The following is a 20541-nucleotide window of genomic DNA, read 5'->3' as shown; positions in this document are numbered from 1 at the left end:
TTTTGTGAACTATTTCAAAGCGCGTGTACATGGCGTGACCCAAGCCAAGTCAAAAAAATATAGTGCCTATCAAAGGGGGTCAATCATCTCACAAATCGAACCCGTATAAATTTTAAATGTCCATGAACACTACCGCCAGAAATGTAGCAAGCATGTAGTCACTTTCAAAACTCTTGAAATTACGGTTTAGTTAAGTCAGAAAATTTATAGAAATTTCCTTGGCGGCAAAGGGAGATATCCGAAGAGAGGGTGTAACTGCTATAAATATGAAGGGACGCCATGACGAAGTCTCCTTCTCCGGCATTTGTGATACAAAGCGGACGAAAAATTGTTGAGCTGCTCTGCGAAATCAAACCAACGAAAGTAGACTGAGTTCAACTGCAGATTTTAGCCATTGTGGCTAGGTCTTGTCTCCATGAGGAGATAGTTTTCTTGAGTGAAATAATTGTACCAGATCGGACGGTCAAAGTACTGAATAAATTCTAATGTGATTAAGTAATTCGTGTGCGGAAATAATTATAGTCCATCGTGTGCGCTCAGCAAACAAGTGAAGGGTATTTTCTTTTTTTTTTTTAATGCTTTATTCCAGGAAACCTGAAGAAACATAATGATCTGTACAGCCATGAATGTAAAAATGGCTAAATAAAATGCCAGGGTCGCAGGTGAGCCCTATGACGAACAATGGTGTGACTACATGAGGTGGGTGACTTTCCATCTTACTACCTCTTATATCTTGTCTCATGATCTCTAAAAGTGTATTTGAATGGGGATATACGATGCAGTGGTCACCCCTACTAAGTTTTGTAAATGTGAGAGTACGACTAAAAGAGTCATTTGTTTTATTTTCCACTTGGATAAAAAATTTGAAATCTTGCGAGGGCCGTATAATGTTGTAAAAAGTTATTGAATAGGGTTTCGAAGTTATATCACGTCCAATGTAGATCGTCATCCGTGTGAGTGCACTGCCTATATTTTGTGATGTCAAATTAAGATGTTCATTCGACGTAAATTTTTCCTGGCTGCAATTTGACGTTAATAATGTAGAAATCCATGGTCACTCATTTTCAATCGAGTTGAAGCGCGCTGTCGGGTGAGAACCTAGGGTGATGAATTTGGTCACGGAGAGAAACGTTTTTCTAGGCCCATTTTAAACTGTGTCTGACTGACAATAAAAGATCTAGTAGAATGTTTCAGTCATTTTCTCGTAAATATCAGGTTATTAAATACGATATCCTTTATGCGAAGTTATTCATGATTAATGCATTGTGCGATATTAGACGTCGAGATTTCTATTGAGGATTTTATTCCAGTTCTTTGTCGATGATAATTGTGGAGCTGGGAAACAGAGGTTAGTTTTGTTGATATGAGATTTGTGAATCAGGTTGGACCTGTCATTGAAGCCGGGACATGGAAGCCCGAGGAATGTTTTATGAGTTCAGATGAGATGTGCGAATCAGGTTAGAGTCCTGTCATTGAAGCCGGGACTTGATAGCCCGAGGAATATTTTATAATGTTGGGAATGGAAAGAAATAGAAATCCATAGCGGTATTAATTGGCGACGCGTATAATTAGTGTGGGCATCTTGAAGCTTAATCTGTGCATTTTGTTGGTTAGAATATCGTATTTGTTTAATTATGTCGGCAGACTTTAAAGGGTGAGCATTTTGAAAAGCCAGTCAACTGGAATAAACCAGGTGTTTCATGTTACTGCCAAGCGAACTTGGGGACGAGAGGCCTCAGCTCTGATAACGGGACAGGCGTGGAATTGAGACTGTACTGTATTCTCGGCCGGGGAAAACGTTAAAATGCTGGATTTAGTTGAAATTCATAGCCGGTAATGATCTGAGTATTGTGAAATACTGTAAAATTTGTTTAATTTGGGACGTAATGAACATTTGAAATCACGAACTTTGAGTATAAGGAACAGAGTAACCAAATTCAGGGTTGTCCAAAATATAGAGCGATGGTTGTGATGATCGGTTTGTCTGTGAGGGGTGTGCAAAATTCATAAATGGTATGACGAGATATGACATCGTAATTTTATGGCGAGTTGTTTGGTTTGTACGTAGATTATTTGGATATCCAAGTGTTAATAACGGTTAGGACTAGATTAGATTTTAAAGTGTGAAATCATGAGACAAGATATATAACTGGACACGAATTATGTAACAATTCTTTTCCAGCCAGATAAATATCACTAGATTGAATTCACATCACAACTGCGTAGGAATTTGTGAAGAAACCAGAGTCCGCGGAGATAAAATTTACTGTTCTTTAACATTTCGTTAAATCATTTAAATTTTTTTAATTATTAAATTCAGTGAAACCGCATTTGAAATAACTTTAATCAAGCGAATAACTTGGAGATGCATTCTGGAAAGTTTAGTTTTCTGGGGGAATATTTAAATATAAAGTAACGATTAAGGGGACATATCCGAAGGAAATGGATTTTACTGCCACAAAGTTTGTGAGCATTGCTATTGTTGTAATTATTGAACTTTGATTGATTGAGCAGTGAATGTGCTGGGGATAGTAAAGTGGAAATTTGGTCATCAACCGATGTAACTTAATTGTGTTTAGCCTTCAGCCTAGAAACTTGGATGGTCATGGGTCATCAACCTCAGTGACTTAGATTAGGGCCATATGCCATTGTAGCCTCATTTCCTTGCGGTAATCATCCACAATGACTTTAAAGTAACTTAGAAGATTAGATGTCGGTCCTTGACATAGACGCAGGTCACATCGATTCAATTAAGGGTCCATGCCGTAGAACCACTGTGTGGCACACACCAATTGGACTGCCTTAATTATACTCAGAGTCCAGAGTTCGTGTTACAAGGGCTGGACCATAACGAATCACTATGATGGTACATGTGGTCTCTCATGGAAGCCGAATTTAAGGATTTCCAGACTTTCCATTCTTAAATGATTAATAATTGAGACAATGGTTTCTAGTATGAATGCCCGTCAGGCAGTTACGTTAAAGTCTCACACCAGTGTTTTGACATTTATGTAAAAATGATGGTGGTGTCCAGTGGACACAATTGACTATGATGCCGTTGACATATCAGATTGCTTCAGAATTTTCCTGAATAAATAGGAATATTTTAAATAGGTCTTTCATTCCAGTAGATAGATTAGAATTGCTGAACCCTACCTTTACCTCAGCAAGTGACGAAGAACCCGACACGACCCAAGAGACAGATCTCATGAACTTTGCTGATAGGTAAGAAAGGTAGGTATCCCTCAATATGGACCAAAGGGTTCAATATATATTGTGAAATTTGCTGTTACGATCAAAGAGAAAATTTAATCTAAACAAAGAAAGCTATTGGCATGAACTTGAAGTGAAATATGATATCGCCGCTGATTTCATTCTTCTTCATGTTATTAATGCATAACATGTCTGATGCTTTAATTACCTGATGTCTGCTCACACCGCTGTTGAACTTGAAATTCCTGGAAAAACCAATGAGCTGAAGTCGGGAGCCGCCTGCTGTTATCTTCTTATGTAACTGGGAGTTGACCTACATTCCCCATACGAGTGTAGTAAGCTCCAATGTAGTTACGTTTACTCAATAGATTGTAATGAATTGGAAAATATTATTGAAACCCCTTGTGAAGTCCATCCTCACAAGTAAATGATGTTTCACTATCAGCATAGTACCTGTCTCTACTTGGATACAACCACCACTCGTAGACCTCTTCGATGATTCCAAAACCTCTTCAAGCACACCTCTTAGTTCTGACCACCACTCTAAGACCACTGACCATCACTCTTCCTTCACTTCTTCCATCCATTTGATAGCTCACACCACCGTTGCATCGACTTTTATAACCTTGATGACCACTCCTCTCCCTACTCTCTGGTCATCCCTTCCACCTCAACATACCGTAGCTGGCGAATACAGACACTTGGTCGAAATCACGTGCCCACGCACTGATGTCATCAGTCATGAGTCGTATAAGCTTGCCTAAGAAAGAAGTATAAATAACCACCTAATCGATACTCTATTAAGTATCGATTAGGTGGTTATTTATACTTACTTCTTGATTAAACATCGATACGGTCATGAAATGGACAACTTGTAATAAGCTTGCCTACGCGGACTACGGATGACTACCTTGCATGTGTCGGCGGGAAACCTACTTTCTCAATACATTCTTGGTTAAACATAGCCTCGATTGCAAAATACTATGCCAGCTCATCTGGCCAGAGTTACAAGCCACAGCATGACTATTTGAAACCAACAAATCTCGCTTATTAATATACAGAATAATTACAAACAAAATTCACTTAACCTATGATTAAATACAATAATATGCGTGATACCTAATTATTACAGTCTGAATGACGAGAAACAATATAAAATCTAATGAATCGGGTTAATAATAATAATAAATACTGAATGGAATCTGTAACGCTGTAGTACGGTTACAGTAAATAAAAAATGTGTGTGAATAAATTAATTCCATCCCCTGGTCTAAGGAGTTTGGACTGCCTGTAGGGGTGAAGTACAGTGGGGACTTTGAGGGCCCTGGGACCGCTACGGTAGCTGTGAAGGCCCTTTAGGAACTCTGAAAAGTGGTGGCAAAAGGGGCTCTGGTTAAGACGCAGCAGGTCGTTATGCTACTTAGCTTCCAGAATGGGTAAAAAAAAAAAAGTAAATAAAGGCAATGTAAATTTTAATCTTATACCAGTTGTATAGTATAATTTGAAGTAATTCCACATACTGTATATCAGTTGACTATATTTGTAAGTAGTACAGGGGATATAAGTAGAATAATGTAAACAATATAAATTTATTAAGGATGAGCTGTGTGTTTAATAGAGAAATTGTTAGCGTAAATTATGTAATATTTTATTATAGGAAAATTTTCTTCTCTTGTTAATTTAATATTTCGTGCTTGACAATAATGTATTTTAGTGTACCATTTGCCACCGAGGTAGACACCTCATTTGCAAATAGAGATTTTGATGAAATTCATAACTATAAGTAAAAAGAAAACAAATACTGCAAAATAAATAGAATAGTCACCACTACAAATGTATGTAGATTAAGATAGAATCATGCAAATGAACCAACCTTTGATTGTATGTTAATGTAAATTAATGCTGCAAGATCTAATTTAACAAGGTGAGAACCTGCCACCAGTAACAATGCTGTGTTACATTTGATTTATGTAGGTTCAGTGTAACAAGCAGTGATGAAACTCTGGTAGGAGAGTTCATTTGAGTTTTGATAGAACAGAGGTATTTTGCCTGTTATTTGTGATGTTTTGTCCAGTAGCCATCACAGTGAACAAACTCAGATTGTATCATGGCTGATTAATTATTTTGTGACATTTATTTTAATTTAAGAGTAAAGACTGCCATTATGGGCAGCTTTCAGCCACTTTGAGATTATAGTGTGTCAAGGTTTATAAAAATTATAAATAAAGTAAGGTCTTAACTGGAAAACAGTGTTCATGGTTTTAAAAATTTGTTTTAACATTTTTTGTTTTTAGGTAACTTTTGAAGGTCATGAGTCGAGAGTGTATAGTCACGTAAATATGTGAGTTGTCTCGACTAATACTAAATATTTTTATTGGTTGATTATTTAATTTCATTTGATCTTCAATCATTGTTATATGCCAATTTGAGACTTGAGTTTATGATTGTTTGAGTCTTGCCTTGATTGCTAGAAGTTTTGCATTAGCGTCCTTTCGACGAAATCTATTTGATTAGTTGCTTAATTTAAGCAAATCCTGGAGTTCTTTTCTTAGTTAATCCCAATAAATCCAGTTATTTTGTTATTTATTTTCATTGAATCCAGTTTATTGCAATTCAAGTTAAAATTTTATTTGCTTAATTCCATTTTTTTTAAATAAATTCTATTCATTTAATTTAAATCAGTCTTGGGTAATGTTATTTGTAGCTAGCTTGACCCGTAGTTATTCATTTCCTCGCCCCATTTGGCCCTAGCACGAGGAAATCCTGGGACGGTCCACACCCGAGGTAAGAGTCTACGTGAGCGGTGAGTATTTTTATTTTTCATCAGCAGCCGAGGCAACAGTCTACAAGAGGATCACTGCCACACATGCCTTGAAGGGCACAATATATTATAATAAATATGAAAATCACTCATTTCTCCTGTCATTTTCCTCTGAAATACCCATGTTAAGCTCAAAAAAGAACAAATGAGTTGAAAGTACTACCAGAATGTATTGTAGCTTTTGAAAAATACACAAATCGCAAAATTTCAGGTCTTAGCTGCTTTTGAACAGCATTGTGGTAGTGTGTTGAAAAATTCTGTGAAGCGAATTTTGTGCTGTGTTCCTTAAAGAATATGTCCACAACACCTTCCTTCCTCCAAGAGTACGTCTTAGATATGCTTATGCCAGTGACTTGGTCATTGTCACCCAACATCACATTTTGCGCCTTGTTGGAAAACAACACGTTTTTAAAACTATACTAGTTAATGCTTTGAAATTTTCATGGCAACTTACCAGAGGTGCTTTTTATCTCTCTACAGTAGTGATGGGCAGTTTGAGACGGGGTCTTGAGATTTCTCAAAACTTGTGCAAGCACTTTCTCGCAAGAAATTTTGAGAGGTCTCGAGTGCGTTGTCCCCGCAGTGTGTTGAAGGTCTACAGTTAGACAGAGCTGAATGTTGTTTTTGTCAAGTATATGAATAGACAACCATTGGCCTTCTCTGTTCCGTAAATACGTGTCGACAAGCGATTAAGGCGTTCATTTCTACCGAGGTCTCTTTTAGCGCAGTATTATATAATTATAAAGGATACACATTCTGACATTGTATGCAGCCGTAAGTACACAAATGAGTAGGATAAGTACTGTACAGAAATTGATGGCTACTGTAGGTGTAAATCGTTATCGGTCATAATTTATCAGATTCCACATATCGCTCATAATTTATCAGACTCGTCCACATTCAATATCCATTTGACTAGTGCTTGTGTGATGAAGGAAATGATTTCTTGCAATGTTAGGGAATATTCACGTCATAATTAGGTACTTCAGTATATAAGACGGTGTAATTGTGTCTAATTGTATGCGACAACTTTAAGACAATGTCCGAAATGCAAGATATGTCTTAGACATGGGATTATTTTGAAAAGATGCCACATAGTGCAGTTCACTGTGTTGTTTGTTCAAAAGAAGTAAAATACATCAGCAGAAATACTTCTAGGATGATCCGGCACTTAACAACACATCACTGAAGGGGAGTCGTCACAGAGAGCACCTCCGGTCCGGTCTGCATCATAAGAAGCTACCCCATCGATAACAAGGTATCCAGGTAGTTGTACATCCTATCTACAATTGGGAACGTGCATCATTTTCAAAAATTTTTTTTTTGAAAAGTACACCAACGAAATAGTACGTAAACGTATTACATTGTGGTATGTTGCCTTGTTTTCTACCATTAAAAAAATATTTAGTAGTGCCTTTCCGCAAGGCGAGTGAAACGGCCTCTGACGTAAGCGGCGCGCTGTGACGTCACGATTCAGTACCGCATGGAGCTCTACCAGCCGTTGTGCATCAGCCGTTGCTAAAAGCCGATTGTTTATTATTCATGATCGCGAATAACTTCGAAATGACAGAAGAAACGTTCAAAACAGCACAGTCAGACAATCTACCATGTGTAGATGTCATCATTCTTGAAAAATGTGACTTTTGTGGCCGCAGAAATTCGCGGATAACAAGGAAGTTTGTAAGTGGCGTCTTTTATATACGTGCAATGTACTGTAACCCATAGTATTAGGATAACAACGAACCTGGATAGATATCACATCACTTTCAACATTTCCTTCTAGACTGATTCCCCTATTAAAGAATAACATTACATTTTCGGGCTTTCAGCATTAGTAAAGTAAGAAATCGGATTTCAGCACTAACATAAACATATAGATAGCATTATAGTACTAGTCCGCTTCTGTGGTGTAGTGGTTAATGTGTGTCACTCCCGGAGGCCCGGTTTCGATTCCCGGCTCTGCCACGAAAGTTGAAAACAAATAGTACGAGGGCTGGAACGGGCTCTACTCAGCCTCGGGAGGTCAACTGAGTAGAACGGTTTCGAATCCCACCTCAGCCATCCTCGAAGTGGTTTTTCGTATTTTCCTACTTCTCCTCCAGGCACCTAAGGCCACGGCCGTTTCCTTCCCTCTTCCTTGTCTATCCCTTCCGATCCTCCCATCCTCCAACAAGGCCCCTGTTGAGCATAACAGGTGAGGCCGCCTGGGCGAGGTAATGGCCCTCCTCATCAGTTGCATCACCATACTCAAAGTCTCACGTTCCAGGACACTGTCCTTGAAGTGGTAGAGGTGAAATCCCTCGCTGAGTCCGAGAGAAAACCAACCCTGAAGGATAAACTGATTACGAAAGAAAGAAAGAAAGAAAGAAGGAAAGAAAGAAAGATCATAGTACTATAGGGCTATAATCTATCATTCCCCCCCCAAAAAAAAATATTTATGGTTGGGACAACTGGCCTACCCACTTCCGGGGCCTATGAAAGAGAATTAAATATCTTTGTGGAGGGAAAAAATTAAACATGATAAAGATAAATATGACTTCATCTAGTTTTCACAAGTCGGGCTGAGTGGTTCAGACGGTTGAGGTGCTGGCCTTCTGACCCCAACTTGGCAGGTTCGATCCTGGTTCAGTCCGGTGGTAGTTGAAGATGCTCAAATACGTCAGCCTCGTGTCGGTAGATTTACTGGCACGTAAAGGAACTCCTGCAGGACTAAATTCCTGCACATCGGCGTCTCCCAAAAATCATAGAAGTAGTTAGCGAGGCGTGAAGACAATAACATTAATTACATTTGGCTTTTAACAAGCTGAGCATATCAGGAAAGAAAAGTGTCCTGGTGACATTTTAGTCGCTCAATACAGGAATGTCTTTGGGTGCTGTGACTTTTACTTTTTTTTTTTTGCTGTTTGCTTTACGTCACACCGTCACATATAGGTCTTATGGCGACGATGGGACAGGAAAGGCCTAGGAATGGGAACAAAGTGGCCGTGGCCTTAGGTACAGCCTCAGCATTTGCCTGGTGTGAAAATGGGAAACCACGCAAAACCATCTTCAGGGCTGCCGGCAGTGGGGTTCAAAACCCACTATCTCCCGGATGCGAGCTCACAGCTGCGCTCTCCTAACCGCACGGCCAACTCGCGCGGTATTTTTACCCTTCGGTTTATTGACTTGGCTTGTATAACCTAAAACTTTGGCTAAGTAGGATAATATTTTAAACACCTACATCACTATTTTCACCTGTGTGCAATTATGTTATTTATTTCATTAATATTATGATAATTATTATAATTGAGCATTGTTAACTTATAAGACCCCCAACAGACAAGCATTGGTTTTGTGTAGAGTTATACGTTTGTTAAATTCACGTTGTTTCCTTTCATGATGTACACGCCTATTCTTTGTTACATTATAGAGTATTTAGATATAGCCTAAATTTCTTTACCAATTAAGCTCTTCAATAAAGACATACATAACTGTCCCATGCCAAGATATATTGGTAGACTTAGAGCTGTCAAAATGGTCCATAACCCCTTTGATTTATTATCTTGACATGGATCACCCAAAACATAGGTTAGGTTTGGAGAATACTTTAATAATCAGCATTATTTAATGCACTGTTTATTACTTTCATATTCCAAGATGTAATTGAAGCATTTAAATAAAGCATAATACATTAAAATTTAAAGTTTTACCACTAGAACAGCTGGCATGGAAAAGTGATTTGAAAATTCAAACAAATTCATCTTACGTTAAAATCTTCAAAAAAATAAACTGTAGACTTTTCCGATATATCACCAGCATTTCTCCGGCTCGCCAAAATCAATTTCTGCCTAGTTTTAGCGTCTTTGGAACGTTTGGTATGGTATGGTATGCGATGTGCTATTGCACATCGGAACTCTACACCATTTATAAGTTTTCTGCCTCACTGTCTGCGCAGGATTCATTTTAAGTCTAAAATATACCACTCAGATTATTATCCAATGTATAGACCTCGAATTTAACCATACCAGACACTAACATAAAGTAGAAATACGCGAAGTGTATCCTGCTTCTCACAGCACACTATGTGTTATTTCGTCTGCTAATTCAGTCAACCTGTACGATGACGTCAGACCAATGAGATCGCGTACTTGCGTGACGTGACATTTTCGTAGATTTTTATCATGTTTGGAGTTATTATTTGTACATTCTGATCACATTTTTGAATTCTGCATGAAATTTTGAATCAGATTAGCATATTTTTAATTAAAACCCCGGATCATGCATGTTCCCTATTATTCACAAATTATACAAGGTTCTTAAGCTAAGATGTCCACCTCAAATAACTCTTGAACCATTGATAATGCCATTCTGTTTATACTTTCGTTAATGGTATTAAGGGGCTCATAGTTGAACATGCAGTACTTAAGACAAAATTTATCAGCACACACGCTTCCATATGAGAACTTTATTTCACGCAATAACAGCTGATTATACACTATCGAGCTTACGCTCTTTACTGGGACGTAGCACAGGAGAATCGGTCTCGAGATTCGAGCTACAGCATTGGCCATAGGTTTGAGCAATTTGCTGGTAAGCTCCCAGTTCCTAACACACGACCTTGACTTCAAAACACTCCTTTGTAGGCACTGTTCTGCATATTTGTTAGGCTACCTTAGTTTGAGATTTATTACTGCCTCGTCAAAAAACAATAAAAGTGTATCTGAGACCCTATCAAAATCCTTCTGTGATCCCAACACCCCAGCGAACAAAATTTTCCACCCAACATACAATGTAGTCAACATGCGCCACAGTCACTTTCTACAATCTCATCTTCTGGGGTTGTCAGTTCCTCGTGCTCATAATCTGTTTTGCTCCCCACACTCGAATCATGTGAAAAATGGCTGCTACTCCTTTAATCTTGCCCTAAAAGTGCATTTTCGATTTCACTACTTGACAGTAGACATGACCCAACCATAGCTCACGATACTCCCCTGAACAAACATAATATTCGTCTCGAGCTTTGATATTTCTTACACGAAGTTTACATTTCTTACAAATGGCAGAAAAGATGAGGAATTAACCCAATCGCTTCAGGTTTAATGGTCCCGTGTGCTTGCTTAGAAATCAGATTTAAATTACCTACAACTCAAGTAAGTCATCCATTCAGAACTACTGTACACTGCTCTGAAATAAACATAAACAGAACAGCCACCAGAATTTTTATGTAGAGTTTTACTCGCCAAAAAAATGTCAGAACAAAGATTTTGTTTGATAAATCTTAAAACATTTGGGTATATGTAGAGGCACTTCACACTTTTTGGGATCTCAACTCGTTTATCTTTGCTCCATCATAATTGGATGCGAGGCTTACGAACCTGAGACATCAGAATGCAGAGGGCAAAGTAGACCCTAATTTCATCCTCATTAGTGTCAAAACCACTTGTCATTGTCTATTCTTTATTTCCTATCTGATTCAGTTTATTTTTCCGTAGTGTAAATAATATTACATCAGTCTTATTTATTTGACATATTGTATTGAAGATGCAATTGCACTTCAATACGGAACAAAAATTAAATTTATAGTATAAATAGTTCCCGCACAATACGGGAAAGCCATGGGTCCATAAACTCCAAAAGAGACAATCCGATACAGAATCATCTTATCACTCGGTTCTCCTGACACCACTGAAAAGACTGTAAACTGATGAGTAATTAGTTGGTTATCACCATTACTAACCCCCACACAGCCACTATGTTTTGCTTTCACATGCGGAGCTTTACTGTCGTAGATGAAAGTATAGACACCCGAGTTAATACGTTAATAAAAAGTTTATCCTTTGTCCCACATAGAAACAAGTTACACCAAAATTTAACTTATTTTATTCTATGTTTAATTATGTGGAGTAGAAATTTTTATCATACCCAGTTAAAATTTTGACATAGATTGAACAAAAAAGTGCTGGTGTTTTTTCCGTTTCTAATGGAACACTAAGTTTGAAAATTCGTAACTTTAAAGTATTGATCTGATCGTTATCAAACTTTAATACGCCTTAAAGTAACTTATTGTTGATCTGTATACCAAGTGTTTATTTCATATGACATTTGTGGAAAAGGTTGTGATACATTTCGTGAAACAACATTTTCTCATTACTGGGTGACCATAGCCATAAAAATTTTGGCTTATTATGAACCCCATGAGAATACTATAATCTATCAGCTTCAAAATTTTTTCCATAGTGTGATATGCCTCAACAAGGATCCTGAAAGGTAGCATGTATCAGCAACAACATACACTAAGAATGAACATAGAACCTGTTAAACAAGCTACAGAACCCCAGTCTACTACGTTCCCCGCAAAATTGTGGCCCAACAATGCACCTTGATTGTATCTATACAACAGTTGGACATAATGCTGACATGTGTTGTGTTATGTTTAGTCCTCAGCCCGAAGGCTGGTTGGATCCTAAACAGTTCCGCCATCAGCTGTCATAGATGGCGTAGGCATCGCTGAAGAGGCGTACTAGGGAAATGAGGAGTGATGTAGTTTCCCATTGCTTTCCTCACCGAGCCAGAAGTTGCTATTACATATCAGTCTGCCAAGCCCACTGAAATGCATGCACCAACTGACCCCATGAGCAATATTTTCACACCATTCATAGCAGGGTCTGGCTGCAGAAGGAATGGCATTACTAGCATCACTCATACCTCAGTCACTTTCATTTTGTCATAGCCAAGGATAAAGCTGAAACAGATCAATGAAAGTAACAAAATTGCTCTAGCCCATACCAGAAGACTTAGTGCAGTGTAAACACTAGGTCCTGCCAGCAAAGGCACAAATGCTGACATACTGCATAGATATTTGAACTTGACCCCAAAACCTCAGTGATCCTTTATTCTATTTTCAACCTCAGCTATACAATTTTTATAATAAGTGGCATTCAAGGGACTCCAGCATGTCAAAGCCCTTCATTGTACCATATGTATATATGTATCTTGTTTGACTTAATGTTGGCAACAGTACAGATTTTTTAATGGAACTCCAAGTCAAAGCCCTATAATTGTACCATATATATATATATATATATATATATATCTTAACAGTAGTATTATATTAGAATAAGGCATTCTTGTTAAATTAGTTTTTAGTAATGTTTTGTGCACAATCGTTATTAAGCAGGTTCACCAATAGCTGATGATGACCTATTTATGGGTTGAAACCAGTACTGTTTTAATGTAGATAATTTTAAACATTTTGTAAATAAAGTATTGATTAGGTGGAAAACTCATCCTTCGTACTTGTGCCCATGAGAATGTCAGGCTAAAATTAAAACTGCTTTTTGCCTGCATGTAATTGTTGATTTTATAATGATTTATATTTGAGTGGTTCTGAGAGCAAAAAGCAGCGTATCGGCCAAGCGGTGTTGTTCAGTTGGCCTGTCTGCCGCGCCAACTAAACTCTCTCACTGCTCTGTATCAGCTTTGAGTCATGTAGAGCTACATCGCAATGAATGTGTTGTGGGGTGAAAAGGTGCAATAAGGAATATGCTAGGTGATGAATAGTGGTATCCTCCCCCTACCAATCACCCAGAACTTTAAATACAAGACGTTGCAAAAGCTGAATGTATCCCACCATTACTATTGATACCTTGAAGAGAGGATACACTTCTAATAACTTCAATGACCTTGACAGTAATCAAACCCAGGACCCTTGTATCCGAAAACCAACACGCTCATTGTTCAATTACAGAGTCTGAAGAAGAGTACAGCAGGGAACGCTCAAATGATATTCAACCCGGCAACATCGCTAGGATTTCCAGGGCCAAGTGCATTGTTCTCACCGGGCGGTAGGCTGCTTTCTTCTCACACAACCACCCAATTAAATATAAATCAATATAAAATCAACAGTTTCATGCAGGAGAAAGCAGTTTTAATGTTAGTCTGACATTCTCACGATCTTGATAACAAGCCGAAAGTTTTACGGCTATATTCACCCAGTAACGAGAAAATGTTTAACAAAATGTACAACAACCTTTTTCACAAATATCAGATGAAATAAGAACGTGGTATACAGTTCAAAAATAAGTTATTTGAAGACGTATTAAAGTTTGGTAACAATCATATCAATACTTTAAAGTTATGAATTTTCAAAGTGAGCACACTGTTGGAAATGGAAAAAATATTGGCACTTTTTTGTTCAACCTGCATTAAAATTTTAACTTGGTACGATAAAAAATTTACTCCACATAATTAAACTTAAAATAAAATTAACTAAATTTTGGTGTAGCTTGCTTCTATGTGGGACAAAGAATAAAAGTTTTATTAACGTATAAACTCAGGTGTCTATACTTTTTTTCCACAATAGGTACGATTTCACAGTCACTCGTATCAGATGAAGTGTCACTTTCACGTAAAAATCTCTTCTTCAGTATTATCTACACCAGCACTGTCCATTACTGTCTAAAACCCTTTCAATTAACTCAGCAATAGCATTGCTGTCACTAGCCTTTACTACACCTGGAGCCATGGCTAGGAACCTGACTGACACCTGATGAAATGTTTGTGCTTTCAGAGGCTACAAATGGGCAATAAATTATGGTACAATTTTTAGGAGGAGAGCTGTTAACAAGCCACATTCTTATTCTATTTATAGACGCTCACAAAAGGGAAATCCTTGCAGGTATAGTCAAAATATAAGCTAGTACATACAACTCGGCACAGCGCATGAATGTCTCATCATTTGAGTTGAAGGCCCGGTCGATGTTCGTGTGAACGTTACGTCAAATGAGTCGAGTGAGTTAAGAATCCATAGGTTTCAAATTATCCTCGGTAGGTGGCACGAACCATAACTTCACAACTATTGTACCTCAGCAAAGCATAATTATCAATAGATTAATGTACATTTGTCAGGAATCGGCATAGTTAGTAAAATTATGGCTTATAGAATCCGCTAATTTTAAAAGCTTCCATTATATCTCAATAGATGACACGTGTGAGCAGTTTTTGCATAGTAATGCGCCTTGAGTAACATTCTACAGTCTGCCGCCATAAGGAAAATGAGATGCTCGCGTACCGATGAATGGTCTGCTCAGGATACCCTGCGTAGGAACTTGAGTATACTTGCATCATATTTCCATAATGTCCGCCTCCGTAGCGTGACGGTTAGTTTTATTAGCTGCCGTCCTCGGGGGCCCAGTTTCGATTCCTGGTACTGCCAGAAATTTAATAATGGCAAGAGGGCTGGTATATGGTTGAAATTGTACGTGCAGTTCACCTCCATTAGGGGTGTACCTGAAGAGAGCTGCACCACCTTGGGATGAGGGCACAAGTTTTTTATATTTCCATAATGGGAGGCTGTACCCAAGTATGAGTAAGACAGTCAGCCAATTTCTATCTCAACAACAGTACGGCAGACACATAATTAGGGCCTAGATGTTAATGACATAAAGATGCTATTAATATGTAAGCATTTATGACTTTTAAAAATATTAAAATATGACAATAAATGTGACTTCAAAAATGTTTGGTAACATTTTTGAAATCTTCAAAATCTTGCTGCTTTTTAAATTAGCCTAATATGATATTGAAAATATACTTCTAAAAATCTAGCACATTCAATAATAATGATAATAAATAAGTAATAATAATATTAATTTATATTATTATTTACATTTTATGGCCTTCATTGGACCACTCTAGCCAACTTTATACAAAGAATTTTTTAGTTTCCTGTCAGCCCAGTACTTCTTTATTCTCTCTGATCTTATCCTTCTTTCTTCATCGAAAATTACTCTTCGTATTGTCTGTTTGTTGATTCTGATTTGCAGTCTGGTTTGTTTGTCTGTGAGTTTCTTGATTTTGTCGGTTTTGTTTCTTAGGTTTTCCACTGTAATTTGTAGTTGATCCTTGATTTCTGTAATCCACTTAATGTTGCACTTACTATTCCATAATTTTTCTATTATTCTCCTGATGATCCTGTTCTCTATTATTAATATTTTGAATTTATTTCATTACGGAACACTATCCAAAGGTAAATTTCGACTCTCCATAGAATGAAATAAATGTCACACTTTGATGAGCAACCAGAAAGAATTACAATAGCAAATTATGTTTTAATGTTTTCAAATAGGAACGCTCTTCTATTTTCATGCAACATTGACTTGTAATGGGGAAAAGACCGCTCGGCATCACAGGACGTTATTGGGGCATATTTGAAATACGTCAAATGATTAGCGTTCAATTGAGGCTCACCTTTCTGTCTCTTTCTGTATAGCTTACCCTCCAAACTCAAATATATATTTCTAAGAAAGATAATTGTAAGAAATTACAGACAACAATTAGGAGATGTTAAAAATTCTTCTTTGAGGCGACTGCAAGCGGGTATGCAAAAAAAGAATGAAAAGATTAAAATATGACAAAAATACGAAAATCGTGGGGAAATATGACCATAATATTAAAAATTACTGGAAAATGATAAACATTTAAAAAGCCTAAATGTCTTTATGACCCGTGAAAATTGCATAATTTTAGTCGCCGTAGATACGTTGTATTTTCTATGGAAAGAATATAAAGAAAAAAATATGGTATGTCATAACCATCTGTTGATAATTAGGAGCGTATTTCAATTCAATTCACAAAAGCTGTATTGTGCCCAATGAACTATGACTGCTATGACAAGCAAAACGAGTAGAACTACTAGGGTCATCACTCTTTGAATTTAATTGTGCTACCATTGTATGGCGCCAGTGTAGGTTAAAATGACTAACCATACTACATCTCACTATTAAGCTGTTCTTGTATTTAACTAAACAGAATTCTGTACAGTACATTAAATGTTTAAATGCCAAATTTATGAACTTTCTCTTCAAGAAGATATAATCAACATTTATCACCACCCCTAGTTTTCACTGAAAGCCTTTAACAAAGGAGTACACTAGAAAATGGAAATAAGTACGGCTGGTTCAGAACTACTTCAAAGGCTAGAACAAGATATTCTGCTTCCAAAAATGTGTTGACATTCCTAAGAATTGTATATTATGAGAATTTGTTCTGTTCTAACAGTATTGGTAACCAAAAGTCTGTTGTGGCACTGTTTAATCGGTTAAATTTGGTTTTACAACAGTTTAAGCTACTGTATAAAAGTCCGGAGAAGTTAAGTTAAAGTTAACGAGTGGGTCACTTTCTTATCTCTACATGCTGGTATGATATTATATGCCAACCTGATGCCTATGTCATTGAGAAGTACTCTCCTTTCCCATAAGCAAGTGGTTTTTAGGGATGGGACAAATGGTTACTTTCCAATATCATGTTCTTGTGTATCCGTTACACGGTGGTATTAGATTGGAGTATTAGGATATATAAGTAACATAATACAAGTTGCAGGTCAACTATTGGAAGGAACGTTCCTTATACCTGTTGTCTCATATAGCCCCTAACCGCACCTTAGTAAGTACAGTACTTATATAGCAATACTATATCCTTATCTTGCTTTCTTCTCTCCCACTGTCCCTTTTGCCAGCTCGTCACTCACATTCTTAACTATTCCTTGCAATGACCCACTTACATTCCGAGAACCAATACTTCGAAAATTTCATGTATAAAAAGCGCTGTGGCTGCTATGTGTATTCGTAGATGTCCAAGGATCTGTGGTTAAACAGACATTAGGACCATACTTTATAAAATATGTTGTATGTCCGGCGCTCCCTTTCTCGCTCCGTCAGCCAGCTGCACGCGCGCCTGTGTATCATTCTGCTAGCTTCGACGCGCAGCCCTCAGTGCGCGTGCCTGACCATCGAGAGTACTATAAATAGGAGCTCCCTGCCAGCTCACTTGCCCACTTGCCCGGTGTCCAGCTCCAGAATACACCCTACGTCGAGCACGGAGGCTACTCCTCTTGAAAATGTGCTTCGACCAGGTGGACTGAATTTCTGGCAGTACGAGGTTTCACCTCTGGTCACCGTTCCCTTACCTGTTTCCGCTGCCTATGTTCCGTAATTCTTTTACAAGCCATTTCCATTCCCTAATTTATGCAAGATCCCTTAGTTTCGCTAGGTGGAATTTCTTCAATCAATTGAACTTGCTTTTTAGGAATTCAGGCACTTCAACAAACAAGGACTCTCAAAGACATTCATGTTAGTGTGCCAGATAGTTCTCGACTATCAACGTGTCAATTCACAAAGACTATCTTTTCAAGATAGGAGTGTATATAAAGACTGTAAACCTGTACATATTGTATAAAGACAGACTTTTCTCAAGATTCAATATTCCTTTTTGCTTCAAAATAAATTTCAGTTATTTGTGTAAATATCATAAAGTGAAGCAATAAAAGTTGTGTTTTGTAAACTTCAACCTTGGTTACAACACAACTCTATGGCGACGAGGTAAAAAGCACCAACCTACAATTCTTCGACACCAGTTGCCAACTCTATCGCGACGAGGTAAAACAGCAACAAACTACACGTCATCAGCCCCAATCGCCAACTCTATAGCAACGAGGTAAACACGGCACTACAATTCAACAGGCCCAGTTGTCAACTCTACGGCGACGTGCTAAACAACAACGACACTCCAACCAGTTCTGACACACAGCTTACCTTACTCTTTCTTGCACGCATCTCGCAATGGCTACTGCGGAACAACTCGCTACGGTCTTCCAAGCCTTACAGCAGCAACAACAACAGTTTATGCAACAACAACAGGCAGCATTAATTCAGGCTATTCAAGCTATTTCTGTCTCTACACAGCCATCAGCTATTCCTCCGTTCTCTGCTTTTGATCCGGCTAAGGAAGAATGGTCAGTTTATTTAGCCCGTTTACAACAGCATTTCATCTGCCATTCTGTCACAGATGATCAACGCCGCCGCGCACTATTTCTTAGTTCGGTTGGCAATGCTACGTGTGAATTACTACGTAAATTAAGTCCGGAAGAACACTTATCTGAGGTACCCTTCACGCAGCTCTTGGCCCGTCTCACGGAACACTATGCCAAAGCTCCTCATATAGTGGCTGCTCGCTATAAATTTTTTCAGAGCAGAAAGCAACCCCATCAGACACATACTGAATGGATAACTGAACTGCGTGGTCTAGCTAAACCCTGCCAGTTCATCTGCTCCAAGGACGGTTGTGGTTCATCCTACACTGATTCTCTCATTCGGGACATGATACTTTTACATACTCCTGAAGACAAAATACGTTTTGACGCTGTCAAGCAGAGTAACCCTTCTTTAGAAGACGTCCAGCGTATTGCTACGGTTTATGAGCTTACTACCAAGACTGCCGCAGCCATAGCTTCTCCACACGAAGTTGCACAAGTCTCGCCTCAGGCCCGCAAGTCCTCTGCTACAGTGAACCGTACGGCTAAGGCGCTCTCCACCAAGCATTCTCGCCAGGTTCCCTCTCGTAATGCTACACGGAAGCCCAATTCTAAAAGCACCTCGAAACTCCTGCCTTCCTGCCGAGGTTGTTTCAAGCATCATGAACGTCGTGACTGTCGTTTTTTCAAAGCTACTTGTGAACGATGTAATAAACTTGGACACATTAAGACTGTCTGTCAAAGTTCGCTCCGCCCTGCTAAGACTACTGCAGCACGCCGGAAGCATATACAGCCCCGCCAAGACATGGAAGTTGATCAGATCAATCTTATTCTTCCCACAAAGGATTCTCACAAAATCATCATTCCTCTCTCATTCTCTGATCGATCTGTCGATTTTCAATTAGATACTGGATCACCTGTCTCTATTATTAACCTGACTACCTACCACAACTTAGGTTCACCTTCCTGCTCTCCGGCTGACATCCAGCTCGTGACATTTAACAAGAAGAAAATTGACATCAAAGGTCAAATCAAACTTCAGGCTAGTTATAAAGGAATTCAGAAGGCCATTCCTCTTCTCGTAGTTAACAACTACACTGCATCAAACATTATGGGCATGGATCTATTTAACTTATTTGGTTTCCAGATACATGACAACATTAACGTCGTATCTACATTGCATCCTACTTCTGACGTTACCGCTCTCCTAGCACAGTTTCCTGAAGTCTTCGACTCTCAGCTCGGAACAGCAAAAGACTATACAGCTCACATACAGCTGAAATCCGGAGCTAAGCCTCGCTTCCTCAAAGCACGTCCAGTACCCCTAGCACTTCAAGACCAGGTCACGAAAGAATTAGAAAGATGGATACAAACTGGCATTGTTGTACCAGTTACTTCTAGTCAATGGGCTACTCCACTCGTGGTAATCAAGAAACCTGATGGTAATGTTCGACTTTGTGGCGATTTTCGATCTACAGTCAACGCACAACTCGACGCAGATATCTTTCCTATTCCACGTCCAGAAGACTTATTCCGTCGTCTCTCTGGTGGACAATTCTTCTCTCGAGTTGATCTTAAAGAAGCATATCTCCAGCTACTTTTAGACGAAGAATCTAAGAAATTTCTCACACTCAACACTCCTCTCGGACTACTCCAGCTCCAGCGGCTCCCATTCGGTGTTTCATCCTCAGCGGCTATTTTTCAGCGCTATTTGGCTCAA

The sequence above is a fragment of the Anabrus simplex genome, chromosome 4 (genome assembly GCF_040414725.1).
Source record: "Anabrus simplex isolate iqAnaSimp1 chromosome 4, ASM4041472v1, whole genome shotgun sequence".
NCBI lineage: Eukaryota > Metazoa > Arthropoda > Insecta > Orthoptera > Tettigoniidae > Anabrus > Anabrus simplex.
Note: the sequence above shows the minus strand (reverse complement) of the source record.